Raw genomic sequence first — 19498 nt, 5'->3', positions numbered from 1 at the left:
ATGTGCTAAGATGTTAACATTTAATGGATCTAAGAATAGAGCAAAACGTGAAAAACAGAATAAAGCAAAATAAACAGCACACTTTCCAAAAACTATACCAGTCAGTTATGCCTTATCATTTTATTAAATCATTTATATTAACATATTTTCACTATCTCTTACTTATCCAGATCTTCCCTATTAAGTGTGAACTTTTTCTGTCTATACATTACATTCCCTGTACCCTGCATTACAAACAGTAGAAACTTAAAAGATACTCATTTTTACGAATTAGCATCCATCATCCATTGCATCAATAACTATTTGAAAGGGATTAGCATAGGATCTCATCATATGCATAAAGATTTAGAAAACTGTAGTGGACACTGTCGTCGCTCTGTCACAATCGTCTTGGATCTCTTACCCATTCTGCTAGCCCTTCCTTTGCTATGCTTTTTGTTGCAATGGCTCATACCTGCAGCTATCTTCCAAGAACTGGCCTTGAGGTATTGACCAACTTTATCCACATGTAAAGTCAGAAAATCCAAAACCAGAAATACCTGGAAATTTCCCTCCCCCGCCCTTCCCCCTTAGGATGGCCCCTTCACCAATGACTCAGAGTGAGACTCACTCATAAACACAATGTACATTCCGTAACTCCCCTGAAGTTGGATCCATCCCTAGACTTCTTTTCTTTAGCTTCTCCTGCTCTCTTTCTTGGGTTTCCCCTGAGAACATCTTTTTGGTTTTGGTTTCATTTTGTTTTTTAAAGATTATTGATTTATTTATTCAAGAGGGCAAGAGAGAGAGTACCAGAGGTAGGGGGAGGAAGAGCAGAAGGAGAGGAGCAAACAGACTCTGCACTGGATGCTGAGCCCATGCGGGGCTCAATCTCAAGACCCTGAGATCATGACCTGAGCTGAAACCAAGGGTCAGACACTTAAGCAACTGAGCCACCTAGGCGTCCCTTGGGAACACTTTGTTGATCTAGCACTTGTAACCAAATTTTTATCTCAAGCCCTGCATCATTTGAAGACAAATACATTTCATCACAAATTTTACTTTTTTTTTTTCTTACACTTTTGTACCAAACTGAGCATCTTATGAATCCCCTGAGTAGACGGTAAATTAGCATTCTTTCCAGAGAGCAGTTATTTCAAAACAACGTATATATATTTGGACCTTTTCTCTCCCATATTGTTTTATTTTAACAAAACATTGCTTCCCAAAGCAATATAAGTCATATTCAAAAGCCTTAGACAAGATAATCTCTTAAAAATGTAGTAGATGGAAAAATTATAGTTTAAAAAATGCACAGCAAAAGTTAAAATAGATCCTCTTTACCCATGTATCTTTCAAAGGTTCCATATCTCATTAAAATTCTCTTGTTCTCCAACACTCTTTTCCAGCTCTGCTCACACAAAAATACTAATCAATGATTGTGCTGTTCCGACTCTGCCCTGACTCCAGTTCTCGAAGCTTCTAGGTGTTTCTCATTACTGCCTGCGTGCACACACACACACAGGTATAACATATATAAATATATCTACATTCATCTGTATTTCATTTAATTGTGTTTCTACTGATTTTAATACAGTATTTGTTTAGTTTTAAATAACGTAATGAGCATTTCAATTTCCAACCATAAGAGCCTAGTATTGTATCTCTGTCCTGAAAATTTGAAGCCACTTATATTAAGAAAATATATAACTGAGGTTAACTATTTTTCTAACTCCTATATATAAATTCTTGTTTAAACTTAATTCAGATAAAAATTAAACTGCTTACAAAGATATGTTAAAAAAAGCAAAAGAAAATAGTGATTGGTGAGAAAAATAAAAGAATATGGAGAAAAAAATATAGAAAAAATGGAGCGTGGAAAGGAACTAATTTTACTATAGAGAAAGAACAAATTAATCATGGGTGTGAGAGAAGGAAGGAAGGTGGGAGAGGCAAGCACTCCGTGCTGTACGCTGCCTGCCATTTTCAGTTACAAGTTTCCTTTATGCACCGGGATAAACACGATTATAAAACACATTGTTTCTTCAGTGACATCACTTAAATATGAGAGTTTCTAGGTCGTTTCTCTCAATTAAATTGACAAAGCTCAGGAAAAAAATATGGAAATGAGACAATAGCTTTTTAAAAAGTCACTAATAAACTGGTGTCACCTAACACCTAAGATTCAGCATCAGTCTCTTCACCTAGAAATGTAAAGTTTGTGGATTATGTAAAGTTTAAGTATTTTACCAGTTTTGATTTAAACATTAGTCCATAATCCCCTGTCCTTAAAGATATTGTAACTAAAACATAATGTGTTATCTGCTGAGGAAAATTCTACAAAACATAGTAAAATATTCTAAACACTTTTAAGTTATTTGAAAATTAAAATTTGGTATTAGCTTTAAGCATATATTTTCCCTTTAGTTAATCACTTTAAGATGCTATCTTGAAAATATTAGATATGCTAGGACTTATACAGAAGCAACTAGCACAAAAGCAAACAAACAAGCAAATTGCCTGAAAAGAGTAAAAAAAAAAAAAAAAAAAAAAGTGGTTGCCTAGAAGGAATATCCTTTCTCCCTGCCCACTACCCACTACCACCCCAGCTGTTTAGACCTTAGTCCCAGTATTTTTCTTTCTTTTTTTTTTTTTTTAGTCCCAGTATTTTTCTTTCTTTTTTTTTTTTATTTTTTTTTAATTTATTTATGATAGTCACAGAGAGAGAGAGAGAGAGAGAGAGAGAGAGGCAGAGATATGGGCAGAGGGAGAAGCAGGCTCCATGCACCGGGAGCCCGACGTGGGATTTGATCCCGGGTCTCCAGCATCACGCCCTGAGCCAAAGGCAGGCGCCAAACCGCTGTGCCACCCAGGGATCCCAGTCCCAGTATTTTTCAAGGCTAATATACTTTCTTGTTATAGTCATCAAACTACTTAATGTTTCAGGGTTTGTTTTGTTGGTTTATTTCTTTAGTCTTTGGTAGTACCATATACAGCTGGAGTAAAATAGTCTTATAACAAGACACATTACTTCCCTGCAGATGGTGAGATAACAAATACAATATTCCTCGTGTTCCTATTCAGCTCAGAAACATTATAAGCAACAATATAAGAAAAAGTAGGAAAACCTAGGCAACACCAGGATGCTGGTTTTAAATCTACTCTAAGATGGCAAGAGCACATGTTAACTATTAAAAAAAATTTCCTTTTGTGAATTCTAAGAAGCAAATAGGAAAGAAAATTAAAAAAACAACCACTCTTTTTCCAGGTCCCAAATATGGTAAACATCTATAATGACTAGACCAACTGTAAACAATGACTTCACGCATCTTTTTATTTTATTTCCATTTTTTCCTGAATGCCACAAAGGATGCCTTCACTGGGTAAATTCTAGTAGAAAAATAATTAGTGCCTCAATAGAAATAAAAAGAAAAGTGTCAGGGCACGTGGATGGCTCAATCGGTTAAAGGTTTGACTCTTGGTTTAGCTCAGGCCATGATTTTGGGGTGGAGAGATTGAGCCCCACTCCGGGCTCCACACTCAGCGTAGTTAGTCGGCTTGGGATTCTTTCTCTCCCTCTCCTTCTGCCTCTCTCCCCACTCACACACTCTTTCTATATATAATAAATGAATAAATCTTAAAAAATAGAGAGAGAGATACAGAAAGAAAAAGGGAAAGTGTCAGTTACTAAAAAGAAATCTAACAATTTTACTTCAGGTGCTTTTTTTGTTTTCAGTTTTTTTTAGAAAATTTACAGTAGCAAAAGTCACAAATTAAAAACTCAAAATAATATTTCGCAAGTTTCCCTAAAATAACTACCACACAATTCTTTAATTGGTGCATATTGTTTTCAAGAGTATTGAAATTCTTGTTTCCTCTAAATGTTTTGTTCCAAATTTTAAAAAATTATCATGCAGATTAGAAAAGGAAACTAAGACTGATACTTAGTAAGAGAAATACCACTAAATGCATAGAATTATATCATGTTAATTCAATTTTTTTCTTAATATAAATGCTTATTATTTCATGATGATATACACATGTAGCTATTTTTTTTATTTTAAAGAGTTTATTTATTTCATGAGAGACAAAGAGAGAGGGAGAGAGAAGCAGGGATATAGGCAGAGGGAGAAGCAGGCTCCACTCAGGTCTCAATCCTGGACCCTGGTTCACGACCTGAACCAAAGGAAGACGCTCAACCACTGAGCCGCCAAGGTGCCCCACATGTATTTCTTGATATTAAATGGCTCATTAGTGGAGAGCTTCACCATATAGATGATAAAATAATCTTTGGTAACTTTCTACTTATGCCATGAGTGTTTTGGATTACGGTGTAGCATAATTAACATAGCAAGTTGTAAATAACAAAAATAATAATTTAGTTTGTATTCTCTCCCATGAAAATAATAAAATATGGCACGAAAAGTAAGCGAAGAATGGGACCACATGAATGAAGGACGTAAGATACTGTGATAGACAACCTCCAAGGCAGCTTCCAGTAATCCCTGCCTGTTTGATCCCTTCTTCTTGACTGTAGGCTGGATATTATCAGTAATTTCTAACGAGGGAATATGGCAAAAGCAATGGAGTGTCCCTTCCGAGATTCTAATCTGTGTCTTGACTATTCTCTCACTCTGCTCACTCAGGGAAGCCAGGCAGCATGTTTTGAACCGCCCTATTCAGAGACACAAATGGCCAAGAACTGAGGGGGGAAGACTCCGGCCAACAGCCATTAACTGAATGTTGCCAGCAACCACATGAGTGAGCTTAGAAGTGGCTGCTACCCCAGGCAAGCCTTCAGATGAGATCACAGGCCAGTGTCGACACCTTGATTGGACTCTCTCATGAGGGACCTTGAAGCAGAGGTACTCTCGTGGCCTCATCTGATTCCTGAGTCCCAGCAAGTATGACATAACAAATGTTTGCTCTTTTAAGGCACCTTATTTTTAAATAATTGTTACACAGCAATAGATAATGAATATAGATGCCCATTGCAAACGTATTGGGTATGGGTGGAGAGGTGTTCAGCATCTATTCCCATATTCTTTCACAAATTACTAAATTCCCAGGGCTGCAAAATTAAAAACTATATTTCCTCGGGTTCATTGCAAATTGATATTTTAAATGTAATTAATTTTGCTAATTAGAAGCAGTTTAATGATATCTGGAAGGGAAAACTTAGATTGATATCATCTTTCTGCTACTGTTTTCAGCTTAGCAGCTTGGTCATGGAGGTGTGGAGACTTTCTACAGCTGTGTTCTAGGGTGTAGTCTTAGGCTTCAAAGGGGTCTGGTGGTACTAATGGCCATGGAAGTCCCATCCGCAGTGGCCGTGTGCTCTTGAACTCAAAAGCTCAAAGATAGGCAGTCTCCTGGCTTTTTGTCCTTTGGCTATAACACAGGTAGCAGTTCCCTTACTGGATCAGCTTCATGGGGTTCAGGGAGGTATGGCTGGCAGCCAGTCAGGAGCGCCCCCCTCAGTCCATCTCATGATGATACCAATGAGTTCTCTTTCTGCTTAAAATGTCCAACACAGTGTCTACTTCATGCGAAAAAAACACATTCATGCTTGACCATACACTTATAAAAAGCAGGTGCTATATCAACTGTGGTTTTTGTCCAATATCCATTTGTTTTCAGGATACAGTGTGAGTAGCCACCTCCATGTGATACTCAAATACTGAATCCATTTGGCTAATTTAATAAAACTTGTTTGCTCCCCAAAATAGTATGGTTTGCTGAAGGTTAAATTATATTCATTCCAAACTTTCTATCTATTCAATTTTGCAAGGTTTCCACTGAGATCATGATCCGTTTTTGCCAGGAATATTAAAAGAACAACAACAACAAAAAATCTCATTTTTTTTTAAATTTTTTTTTAAATTTATTTATGATAGTCACAGAGAGAGAGAGGCAGAGACACAGGCAGAGGGAGAAGTAGGCTCCATGCACTGGGAGCCCGATGTGGGATTTGATCCCGGGTCTCCAGGATCGCGCCCTGGGCCAAAGGCAGGCGCCAAACCGCTGCGCCACCCAGGGATCCCAAAAATCTCATTTTGGAAAAATAAATGGGAGTAAAAATGTGGTAATTTAGCTTTATTCCTTAATAAACAAATCTTTTATATTTACTTATTAAATAAAGATTGATAAACTAATCCTTTTAAGAATGAAAAAAAAAAACTTTCTTTTCTTTCACCCGGCTTAAAGCCAGTTAAGAAAGTTATTTACTTAAAATGGAAATGTAAACTTTTGTCTTTATCACAGAAAATCAAATTTATTAGCATGCTGTGACATGAACTCATGGTTTTATCTCAAACTTACTGTCTTATAACCTAAAGAAAAAAAAAAAGAGGCAAATTCAAAAAAGAGAAATAAGTCTCTTGTTTATTTTACAAAAAGAATTTCACGTTTCTTTTTTTATTTTTTTTAATTTCACGTTTTTATAATGTAAACTAAGCATGTTTATGAAGGTAAAGGATAGCATTTTCATGTTCATTATTATCAGTGTCAAGTCCACTCATATCAGTTTATACTGTATTAATTTCATACTAGCATCGCTCAGAAAATATCCCAGATCCTAGAGTGACAGATGCTCATCTTCTGAATAGACCCTTCCTAGTACAACTGGTAAATCAACATAACTTAATTCAACCCCATTTCAATCCAATTCAAGCCAATTCTTAATATTGGAGGTTTTTACTGTGCAAGTCTGGTGGGTACAAGGGAAAAATAATAATATCCACTGCCTGCTTTCAAGAACAGCAAAACATTACACAGGAAAAAAAAATCAGTATAAGGGTAAATGCAATCAGCATGAAATGTAATTTGGTGCCACACAGAGAAGTGCACTCAGTATAATTTTCAAAACCTCTACCATAGTGTTTTTAAAAGTACATTATCTTATGACAAAATCTATCTGTTCAACCACGATATAGCTTTAAATTGATTTATTTTGTCACTCTCCATAGGATTTCTTGAAGGAAACTATGGCATAAAATGAAATTTATCTGCATTCTTTATCTTTCTGATAACAGAAATATTTTACAATCTCTGTTATTTAGAACGCTCTTCTCATATTCTATTAAGTAAAATCTTGATCTCTTTAAAAATCAAAAAGACAGAAAAATACATATAAGGACAAAAGAATGCTCTAAAGAATTATCAATTTCAGAATGCTTTTGCCTTGAAGCTAAGACAACACTGTAAAAAGCTAAAACTAAAAAACTATTCAAGTGTATTTCACTTCTGGATTCCCATTTGAACTTTCAGCTTCAGGTATATAATTAACTGAATCTACTAAAATGGAGATGTTAACTGTATTTTTTGGTCAATTATTTTCCATGGACAATTAAAAATGTTGTTTCTTGTCATTTCTCCATTAACAGATAACAGTTCTTTTAGGGTATGGATTTTTTGTAATTTTCTCAAAAAAAAAAAAAAAAAGACTGTTCTTTCAATATTTCCAATTCCCCTGCATTCAGTGTTCTGTGATTAGGTATTTGGTCAAATTATTCATTTAACATTTTCTCTCAGGAATATTGTGGCAAAGATTAAGTCATCCTCTACACAGATGCATAGCCTCTTAGCCAGAATCAAGAGTTGAGGGAAGACCTGGAACAGAATATTGGAGAATTGGAACATAGATGTTTGTCTCTCTGAACATTTGGCCCCTCAAGTCCTGGCTCCCCTGACAAATCTCAGATGACTTCAAAAGAGAATTGTTTTCTTTTTAAAAATATCACCCCATCTCTGTGAAGATCCGTTGGAATTTTTCCATTTATATTTATTGATATGAATTGATCTGCAGATCGCTTTGGGTAGCATGGATATGTTAACAATATTAATTCTCCCAATCTATAAGCAACAAAGTATCTTTCCATTTATTTGTCTTCAATTTCTTTAATCAATATTTTATAATTTTCAGTGTACAGATCTTTTACCTCTGGTGTTGAATTTATTTCTATGCATTTTGTTCTTTTTTAAGTATTGTGATTGTTTTCTTAGATTTTCTTTCTGATTTTTCACTGTTGGTATATAGAAATGCAACTGATTTTGTGCTTTGATTTTGTATCTGGCAACTTTATTGATATTGTATATTGGTTCTAATAATTTTTTGGTGTAGTCTTTAGGGTTTTCTGCATGTAATATCATGTCATCTGCAAATGATAAAATTTTACTTCTTCCTTTCTGATGTCAATGCTTGATATATGTAGAGGTATTTTTTCCTTGTATCTAGTCTACTAAGTTTTATCATGAATAAATGTTTAATTTTGTCAAATATCTTTTCTACATCTATTGAGATGGTTATATGATTTTTATCCTTCATTTTGTTAATATGCTGAATCATCACATTTAATGATTTGCAGCTATTGAACTAGCCTTGCATTCTGGAACAAATCCTGCTTGATCATTGAGTGTGATCCTATATAGCATGTTGTTTAATTTGGTTTGCTAACATTTTATTGAGGATTTTCGTACCTATGTTCATCAGAGATATTGGCCTATAATTTTCTTTTCTTAGAATATCCTTATCTGGCTTCGGTATCAGAGTAATGCTGGCATCCTGGAATAAGGATTTGTTTGTCTTGTTTTCTGTTTTATTTCCATTTTAGTTAACATACAGTGTTATAAAAATTTCAATTGTGCAATCTAGTGGCTCAACAATTGTATACATGAATTACTCAGTGCTCATCATGACAAGTGTACTCTTTAATTCCCTTCCCCTGTTCATCCATCATCCATCTCCCCATCCACCTCGACTCTGGTAACCATCAGTTTGCCCTCTATACTTAAGAATCTTTTTTTTTTTTTTTTTTTTTTTTTTTGTCTCTCTCTCTCTTTTTTTTTTTTTTTTTTTGTAAAATAGGTTGGGAAATGTTCCCTCATTTTCTACTTTTGGAAGAGTTTGAGCAGTATTAGAATTAGTTTCTTTTTAAATGTTTGTTATGATTCACTAGTAAAGCCATCTAATTCTGAACTTGTCTTTGTTGGGAGATTTTTTTAAAGTCAATTATACCATTTAGTGATGATGGAATTATACTGGAAAACAATCACAGCAAAAGAACAATCTTTTGGATAGAATAATTTATTTAGTGAAATGTTTCTTTGAAACATAAAATACAAAAGATTGTAAAGTATGTCAGTATGGATGCCTTTGGATTTATATATAGGACATCTCAGCAATGGTTTTCACAAGTTCCACTCCATATCATGTCACATAATTGTTTAGTGTGTGCATGTCTTTAATACCTATATCTCAGAACAATTAACTTTATTTAGCTGGGATTCTTGGAATAGATTTGCTTACACTGAGTTGTATAAAATAGTTATTTTTGGCCAGTGGATGTGCACTTCTCTTTAGCTAGGTAATAGTTTAATTTCTAAATTTAGAATAATCTGTTCAACACTATACCCTTTTGGTAAAGTTTTGTTTTTGTGTGTGGTTTTAGTTTTGGTTTTTGGTTTTGAGGTTTTTGTTTTATTTTGTTTTGTGTTGGTCCTTAGTGACTTAATTTCTTCCCTCTGCTTATCAGGAAGAGATGGAGATGAAGAAGAAACTGATATTGGAGACCTGGTGGCAGACATCTTGCTAAGACCACTCTAACCAATTGGTTGGACAGTAAGCTTGATTAAGAGTTCTTATCATAAATTTCAAATGGAGCTTTTGGTATTCTCATAGTCCTCTTAAGTTAGAATCAATTGTTTTGTGGTGGATGAAATTTTTAGAGATGATGATCTAGAATTTCAATTATATTTGCCAAATTTGCTCCAGTTCCATTTGGAAGCATTTTGTTCAAGCTTGCAAGAAACATTTTTTTTTTTTTTTTCTATTCTAGACCTTTACCTACACACATTGTCTAAAGACTCAGAAAGTTTGGGCTGTCTCATTTTGGGTATAGCTTTGAAGGGAGAAGGTTGTTGAGTAACTACTGAAGTACAAAAGGTAGTTTGTAGTCTTGGCCTCTCTTTTTGTATAAGTTATATGTTGTATTCTTTCCATTTCCAATAAATGAATAATCGAATGTTCAGTAGAGCTTTCTGGACGTTCCACTCTTACTTTCCAATTTTCAGACACTGAGAGGGCTAATTTGTGCAAATCCAGAGAGTATCAAAATGAGGAAGAAGGAAAATCAGGATAGGGAAAGATTCCTCAACATTTTCTATGGCTTTTGGCTTTAAGTTCAGGTCTGTATCTTAAAACTATCTGAATAAAGTATCATTTGCTTTTTTATTTTCAGATGAACCACTTTGAGCTCTTAAATTTTCTTCCACACTGTTGTATCCATATGTAAAATTCTAATTTGGAACATTTAAAGTTTCAGCACTGTAGTAGTTTTCTATAATTGAACACAAATGAATATGAGGCTCACTTCTGTTCTTTAAAAAGTATCCACCAGCATAGGGCCAGTGGAGACCTAACGCATCTGCAGTCCAAAGTAAGACCCATATGCTTATCAACTTAAGGATTTGTTAGTGAGTGGCTCAGAGTGAAGGGACTTATGGGATTATTGGTTTCCAGTTTCCATTGATGGTTTTTTGAAGTCTCTGTTCTCCATATAGTTCCTTCATTGAAGGATAACCCCATAAATGAAATATCCGTTGTTTACCATTCTGTGTTCCTTTGTAAGCATGTTCTGACAAATTAAGTTCTAATATCAGTTGCTAGATGAATTTTCAACTGATTCTGCACTATCTCTTCTTGGTAGGAGGTTTTTATTTTCAGGAACAGCTACTTCTGAATCCAAATTCTAGTGAGATAAATTCTCACGAGAGATGTTTGACACAGGAAGGTTGGTACCATATTTCTCACTATTTATTCTCCTTGTTTTTTTCCCCATTTCTTTGAAATCCCATGGCACCCCAGCCCCAAATATAATCCCCACCATTGTCTCCAAAGACATGTAGCTTTTAATCCCGGGGCCCTGCACATGTGGGGTGAATGGCTTAATGGGTGGCCCCTCCACCGGGGCCTTCCTGCAATGGGAGGACAAGGAGGGGACTGGGCATTGGCTCCCTCAGCTGTGGACAACCTGCCAGGCCTGCAGCCAACCTCAGGGTAGATGTCAGGCCTGGAGCCCAGGCTGGGCCCAGCAAGACCACCATTGGCTGTTGCTGGTATTTAGCAGGCTTCCCCAGTGGCTGATGGAAAGTTTTTTATTATTAATTCAATCTCCTGACTAGTCATTTGTGGGTTTGGATTTCTATTTTTGGGGAGGCCTGGGTGGCTCAGCAGTTGAGCGTCTGCCTTCAGCTCAGGTTCTGATCCCAGATCTGGGGATCAAGTCCCACATCGGGCTCCCTGCATGGAGCCTGCTTCTCCCTCTGCCTATGTCTCTGCCTCTCTCCCTCTGTGTCTCTCATGAATAAATAAATAAAATCTTTTAAAATATACATAGATTTCTATTTCTTCAAGTTCAGCCTTCTCAATTGAGTAGATTATATGTTTCAAGGAATCTATCCATTTCTTCTTGGTTGCCAAATTCATTGGCATATAATTATTTCTAGAAGTCTCATGATTCTCATATTTGAGTGGTTATCAGTTATGATACCTTCTTTTTCATTTTACATTTACTTATTTGAGTCTTCTCTTTTTTTTTCTTTGTAAGTTTAGCAAAGGTTTGTCTATTTTATCTAAAAAAATAATAATAAAAGCTTAGCTTCATTGATCTTTTCTATTGTCCTTTCAGTCTTTTTCATTTATTTCCTTTCCAATCTTTGTTATTTCCTTTCTCTGCTAATTTGGGGCTTATTTTTTTCCTCTACTTCCTTGAGGTATAAAGTTAGGTTGCTTATTTGAGATTTCTCTTTTTTCTTAACACCGGTGTTTATCACTATAAACTTCCCTCTTAGAATTGCTTTTGCTACATCCCAATAGCTGTGTTGTTCCATTTGGAACATCCATGAAAATGATTCCATTTTCATTTGTCCCATGATAGTTTTTTATTTCTCCTGATTTCTTCTTTCACCCATTATTTGTTCGGGAGCATGTTGCTTAATCTTCACAGTTTTTAATTTTCCTATTTTCTTTCATAATTGATTTCTCATTTCATACTACTGTGATTGGAAAAGATGCTTCATATGATTTCAATCCTCTTAAACGTATTAAGCATTGTTTTGTGGCCTAACATGTGATCTACCCCAGAGAATGTGCAAGGTGTGCTTGCAAAGAATATTCATTCTACTGCTGTTGGATGAAATGTTCTGTATGTATCTGTTATGTCCATCAGGTCTAACATAAAGTCTAAGTCCAGTGTTTGCTTACTGATTTTGTATCTGGATGATTTTCCACTGTTGAAAGTGGGGTATCAAATTCCCTGCCATTATTGTAGTACTATTTATCCCTTTTGATCTGTTAATATTTGTTCTACATATTTAGATGCTTATATATTGGTACATAAATATTTATAATTATTATACCTTCTTGTTGAATTGACCCCCTTATCATTATATAATGACCTTCTTTGTCTCGTCTGATAGTCTTTGGCTGAAAGTTCATTTGTCTGGTATAAGTATAGGTACACCTGCTTTCCTTCGGTTTCTCTGTATATGGAATATTTTCCTCCCTTAACTTTCAGTCTGTGTATCCTTAAAGCTGAAGTGAATCTTTTGTAAGCAAGATACAGTTGGGTTTTGTTTTTCAATCCTTTCAGCCACTGTTTATCTTTTGGTTGGGAAATATAGTCCATTTATATCTAAAGCGATTATTTACAAGAATAGACTTACTATTGCCATTTTGTTCATTGTTCCCTAGTTGCTTTGTAATCTCTTTTGTCCTTTCTTCCTCTCTTACTTTCATGCTTTATTATTTGACAATTCTTTATAGTAGTACACTTTGATTTCTTTCTCTTTACTGTTTGTATATCTATTATAGGATTTTGCATTTTGGTTACGGTGAGGTTTATATAAAACATCCTATATTTATTACAGCATTTTAAACTGTTAATAATTTAATTTCAAATGCATAGTATCACTTATATGTGGAGTCTAAAAAAAAATTGAGCCCATAGAAACAGAGAAGAAAAGTGGTTGTCAGGAGAGAGAAATAAGGAGAGGTTGATAAAAAGGTACAAATTTTAAGTCTTAAGATGAATAAGTTCTGAAGATCTAATGTATAGCATGGTGACTGTATTCTATAATACTATAGTGTATATATTAAATTTACTAAGGAGTAGATGTTAAATGTTCTCACACAGAAAAATAAATATGTGAGGTTATGGATGTGATAATTAATTCAATGAGAGGACTCCTTTCATAATATATACTTATATCAAAGCATCATGTGTACACTTTAAATTATCTCACAATTTTATTTGTCAATTATATTTGTCAATAAAGCTGAAAAAACCCACCTACTTTTCCATGTGCTCTTGATGGAATATATTAGTTTGCAGCAAGCTATTCCATCATAACTAAATATCGAAGTCAATACAATTTAATTGATCTGCATAAATTGTTTACTTAATGGGGAAGTTAGTGGCTTGTCTTTTTTCAAGGGAGAGTTAGTTGTGGATATATTAGTATTCAAAATGACAACAAAGATTAAAACAAAAATCTGAATTATGATTACTTTTTAAAATTTAAACTGTAATTTATATATCAACTCTTTTTCAGATATACTTTCTTTATCACAGACACAATATAATCTTGGAAAAGTTATTTCATTTATGTTATATTCAAGATCCCCATCTGCAACACTGAAATAATACTTATCTTACAAGGTGTTGTGCACTCTAAAAATGCTTAATCTGAATTAAAAATCAACACAGATAGAGGCATCTGGGTGGCTCGGTGGTTGAGTGTCTGCCTTCGGCTCAGGTTGTGATCCTGGGGTCCTGGGATCGAGTCCCTCATCAGGCTCTCCACAGGCAGCCAGCTTCTCTCTCTGCCTATGTCTCTGCCTCTCTCATAAATAAATAAATAAACAAATAATAAAAAAATCTTTTAAAAATCAACATATATTAATTATTATATCCTATTTAAAAATTCTTTGAGAACATGTCTTTTAATTATTAGATTTATTTATGTTGCTCTCCTTCACTAGGACCTAGAGGGGAAAATTAGAAACAGGAGAATGAGGAAATTGTCACTTCAAGCCAGGAATTTTATTTTCGTATCATTACAGCTTTCACTTTTAAAGTGTAGTTAAGTATTTAATTCTTATGGTTATGAATTTTATAATTTTAAAGATCACAGAATGTTATATATCATATACATTTATGTTCTCAATATTGTGTCTTTTTATATATTACCAGTTGCCTATTTATCATCTCTCAATCCAAAATATGTTTTTTCATTGCCTGCTGTGGCAAATGGAGCTTTGCATATTTATCCTTTGCTAGCCTCATATTAATCTCTTTGGGGGCAAAGCACTAGATGACATCATTAGAGGGAAAGGCTCATCTTTCTGATTTCTGAGTTGCTCTTCTCAGAAAACTCCTGCAGCCTGCACAGCTTCTCTAATACCCAGCTTTGGCAGTTCAGGTGGCTTCTCTAAAACCAGGTAAAAGTTCAAGAGTTCTTTCTGTAAAGGAATGGGATTCCTGGTCAATGGGTAGAAACCTCTTCAAGGACTACATATGGCCAAGTGCCTATCTAAAGCATTTGCACCAAGTTAAATTCTTTCCAGGGGTGTGTAAGAGTTCCCGTGCTATAAATACTTACAAACGTTTAATAGTGTTTAAAACTTCAATTTATACAAATGAAGCAGATATGAAATCCTATCTCACTTTTAAAATTTGAATTTTCCAAATAATAGCTGTCAACTCTACTTTCCTGTTTATTTAGTCATTATAATTTCCTCATCTGTGAATAGTCTACACATCCCCTTTGCACATCTATCTATTGCTTTGGTGGCTATCTTCTTCTGTAAAGGTTAGGATTTACAAGCTAACAGGCAACGTCCTCAACATTAATTGTTCTTGCCAAAAAAGTCTCTTTTGCATGTCATTCTTCACTCATGGCTTATACACAGGCAGGCAGCAAGCGACATTTGGCCCACAAGTAATAATTTGCCAACTATTGATCTATTGGGTTGTTTGTATATTATTAAATTTAAGATTCCTTTATACAATTTGGGTTCTAATACTTTATCAGGAATATAGACTGCGAATACATTATATTTTAATAGCTCTCTTGCTGAAACCTTAAAATTCTTACTCCTCATTACTGATTATTTTTTTATGATTTTGACAATTTTATATATTTTGAGACTATATTATTACATCTGTCCATATTTATATTTTTAATTTTTTTACTGTATTATTTAGTTTTATCATTGTGGAGTCATTTGTTTTATCCCAAATGATATTTTATGCCTTAAGATCTATTTTATTTTATACTACTATTGAAACATCAGTTAACTTTAGCTTAGAATTTATCTTATGTGTTTTTTTATTTTCAATTTTTCCCATATTATGCTTCATAAGCATCCTTTCTAAAAATTTATAAATGATTTTTTAATTCAATCTGACTATATCTTCCCTTAAACTAGAAATTTTATAGCACTTACAAATTATTGTAATTACTGGTATATTTATTTCCTCACTCATAAGATGGAGACAATATAATTCATGGTTAACTGTGAGGTTAAATGAGTTATATGTCCCACATTTAGAAAAATACCAGTCAGATATATGTTTCAGATTTTACATATTATTGTTTTGGTCATCTTATTTTATACTTCCTATTTTCTTTACTTTTTTTCTATGATTTCCCCTTTTTCATGCTATCCTTAATATTTCTTATTTTAAAATTACTTTTCCCTCTCTATGTGTTAGAAGTTATTTATCCTGTTTCTATGCTTTCAGTTACCATTATAATTTTACTTGGTATTCAACAAACTGTGCAGTTAATCCTGTTCTCAAACTCTATGAAGAACTTAGAACTCCTCAAATCCAGTGATCTGTCTTTAATTGTACACAACATTTTCTCATAATTAATTCCACTTCCTCTTCAAATTAGTCAGTGCTTTATTTTTATAGTATTAGTATCTTTTAAAATGGTACATAATTAACCAATTTCTTTGATCACCGTTCCTTCTTTTGTATCATTCACTCCTGTTTTCATCTTTCTTCTAGAAGAAAAATCCCTTTAACAATGAGTATCTGTTAGTGGTAAACTCTTTGTTTTCTCTAACCCAAAACTGACTTAATTCTTATTTATAACTAGTAGTCCAACCGAGTTCAAAAATTTATATCAATAATTATTTACTATTGGGACACCTGGGTGGCTCAGCGGTTGAGCATCTGCCTTCAGCCCGGGGCGTGACCCCAGGGTCCCGGGATCGAGTCCCGCGTTGGGCTCCCTGCATGGAGCCTGCTTCTCCCTCTGTCTATGTTTCTGCCCTCTCTGTGTGTCTCATGAATAGATACATAAAATCGTTTTAAAAATGTGACATACTGTATTTCTGAAAGTAATTCCTTCTATGTAATATTTTCTTTGGTTACTTTTAAGTTGTTTTTCTTTAACTTTGTGTTATGCAATTTCAGTTCTCTGTGTCTGGGTGTAGTTTTCCTTGTATTTATTTTGTTTTAGAACTTAAGTTTGAGAACTCACTTGAATATGAGGATGTACATCTTCCAAAAGCTCCAAGGCATTTCAGATATTATCTATTGAATATCTTATTTTCCTCCATTCTCTATATTTGCGTTTCAAACTTTTAATAACATATATAGAATATTCACTCTCTAGTCCTTATTCTAAATATATTTTCTCATCTCTTTGTCCCTCTCAGTCTAAGCTCTCTCAGTTCATAAATTATTATTGGCAGCTGTACCTAAGCTGAATTTTAAATTTTAGTTATTGTACTTTTTTGTTTCCACAAATTCAATTTATTCTTTTTAAAAATCTCCGTATTTTGGTAGTGTTTATACCTATCCACATATTTTCTTTCTTTTTTAAAATCATTTTACTCTACATATGATAATTCTAGTATCCAATGTCCTAAAGTCTAACTATACCACTTGTTATTTTGGATTACTCTTACCTAAACATTTTATAATTTTTTTATTGGGACATCGCATCGCATCGAGGCAGCATTATCTGTAGAGCTACTAGAATGCAAGGATACGTATAGTGAGGCGATGAGGCACAAGTCATACTGCAATTGCAAAACATCCCTTTCCACTCGTTAGGACAGCATTGATTGGAGATTTGGGGTTTCAAGTATCCTAACGTGGATCATAAGAATTAGAATTTATCAAGCACTATTTGTGCTGGCCATCAGCAGTGCTTTTGGTACGTTACATTATTTCTATTTGTTAAATAATTACAGGAATAAACATCAGAATTTTGATATGCTGTGCCACTCCCATCATCTATTTTGAGAACGAATAATTTACAAGTTGAAAAATTCAACTTGATGCAAAAAAAAGTTAATTTTAGAGGACAATTGAAATTTTAAAAAGAACAAAGGCAAGTAAGAAGACTAGAAAACCAAGGATAAGGAAGGATGCATGTTAATACTTTTCTCAAGATACAACCATGTTATTTGGAATAATGTCCCCCAAAAGGCTGTAAAATATAAATGCATGTTTTATACTGCAATTTTGACACATTGTGATTGCTTTTAATTAATGTTTATCTCTTCGAGAGCTAGAATTTAACCTGCACAAAAGCAAAGACCGTCATTTTTTTTCTTTTTCAACCTTTCATTAAATTGTTAGTATCTAGTACAGTGCTAAGAATATTCAAAGGAATCAAGCAAATATTTGTGAAATAAATGAGTGAATAAACTACATGGTTGTAATATGTCTTTTGTTTGAAAATGACAAAAGTTTTAATGAAGGACCCTTACTCCCAGGGAATTCAAACCCAAGTAATAGACATTCTGTTTTATAAAAACGACCTTAACAAATTTATTAGATCCTCGTGGAGAATTTTCTTACAATTCACTTTGATTTTGTAATTATAGCCTCTTAAAGAATGTTCACTAAATATTTTTTTAATTATAGCCTCCTAAAGTATGTTCACTAGATATTCTTTTAGGGTAGCTTTACATATCTAAGCTTTATTATCTGTTATCCTTTCACTTTGTCTTTTCTGGCAACCTTCCTGTTTAAATAATTTAATGGCATTCCTTGCAATAAACCCCTCCTTCTGACCTCAACTTTATCACCATTATTTTAGCATTTAGCTGTCACTTTTGTCAGTCACTGATTCTGACATAAAAATATCATGAGGGGATATAAATGCACTTTTACATTTTGATTGAAAATTATCATTTTTAACTATATTTCTAATAGGTACTCTTTCCAAAAAAAATCCTAATAGAGCTTTTGACAAAGGAGATTTTTCAGTTCGTAGATTTGTCTTATAGTTTAAATATTATGACTAATTAATGACCCTATAATATTTTATAGAAGAAACACCATTGGATCTGGTTTTTTAAATGTAATTTGCACAATACACTAAAGCATTGAGCACATTTACAGTATTATAAGTTGCTTTGAAGAACCTTAGTTGCTATTTTTATTTCGGATGCAAATATGCTAAAAAAATTGATAATTGGGCAAAAATAAAATGCTATATAACTGGTTTCTTAGCTACACAAACAACAGGTAGACAGAGCCGAGTAAGAGCAGAAGGACTGGTGAAGCCAGTAGCTGGTATTTGTATAGAATAACACATAATAACACAAGTAATTTCATTATTTACTCAACCCCTTGCCCCTGGGGAAGCAAAGGCAAGACAAGACCCAGCCACCAGGACCTTTTATCCACATGTCTTAAGCTGCATGTTGGTTTCTTAAGTCTTCTGTCTGCGTCTGTTTTAACCCAGATGTTTCCACTCCAAGTTTTCAAAAGTTAGAAGGTGATTTAATGCTTTTAATTTTTTATTTAAAGTATTGGATGAGAGGGAAGTTGTATATAGTGAGATGTGCTCGGGGCCCTAAATCTTTCTGGGATCCTCCTGCATAGGAGGAGTGGACCTTCTTGGAAGCCTGGAAGCAGGCTGAATTTACTGGTAGGAGGCTGAAAGGGGGCAGGTTGCGGCCGGACAATGAAACAAGTCGATGTCAAAAGAAAGTTTGGAGACCAATAATAATATCTCGCAATGTATTAGATCCATCTGTTACATCAATTATTTCTTAAGCTAATGACAGTGGGTCCTAATTTTATAATAATAATGCTAAAGACTAACAGCTAACTACTCATTGGTGACCACTTCCTAAGCACTGAAGCATAGAAAGCTTTAATTCGTTCACAGACCAGCTTTTTGTTTTCTTTTTGATATGGTCATTTTACACAATTTTTTTCTCATAAAATAGAAGGCATAACTTCAATCTACAAATCTTTAGGAGGTAACTGTTGTTCCTGCTTTCCTCCTCCCATGCCAGATTTCACAAATGGTATTAAAGTTTTTCCAAAAGGCAAGTTTTATTCCCATTGTCACTGAACACAATTTCCAAACATTTTGATAACTGCTTTAAGTAAGTTATTTTTAAATATCACACATGGTTATACTTTACTTATAAAAAGTAATATTTACCCTTATGAAGAATAATAGTCATTAGAAGCTT

General features: G+C 34.0%; 1 pseudogene; it reads right to left on the bottom strand.

Annotated features, from left to right (window-relative positions):
- Positions 1-9630: 9630 nt before the first annotated feature.
- On the bottom strand, positions 9631-10817 carry LOC144281736 (protein FAM217A pseudogene; annotated as a pseudogene).
- Positions 10818-19498: the final 8681 nt, after the last annotated feature.

The sequence above is a fragment of the Canis aureus genome, chromosome 13 (assembly GCF_053574225.1).
Source record: "Canis aureus isolate CA01 chromosome 13, VMU_Caureus_v.1.0, whole genome shotgun sequence".
In the NCBI taxonomy this organism is placed as follows: Eukaryota; Metazoa; Chordata; class Mammalia; order Carnivora; family Canidae; genus Canis; species Canis aureus.
The sequence above is the reverse complement of the archived record's forward strand: the minus strand, read 5'-3'. Positions and strand labels throughout refer to the sequence as shown.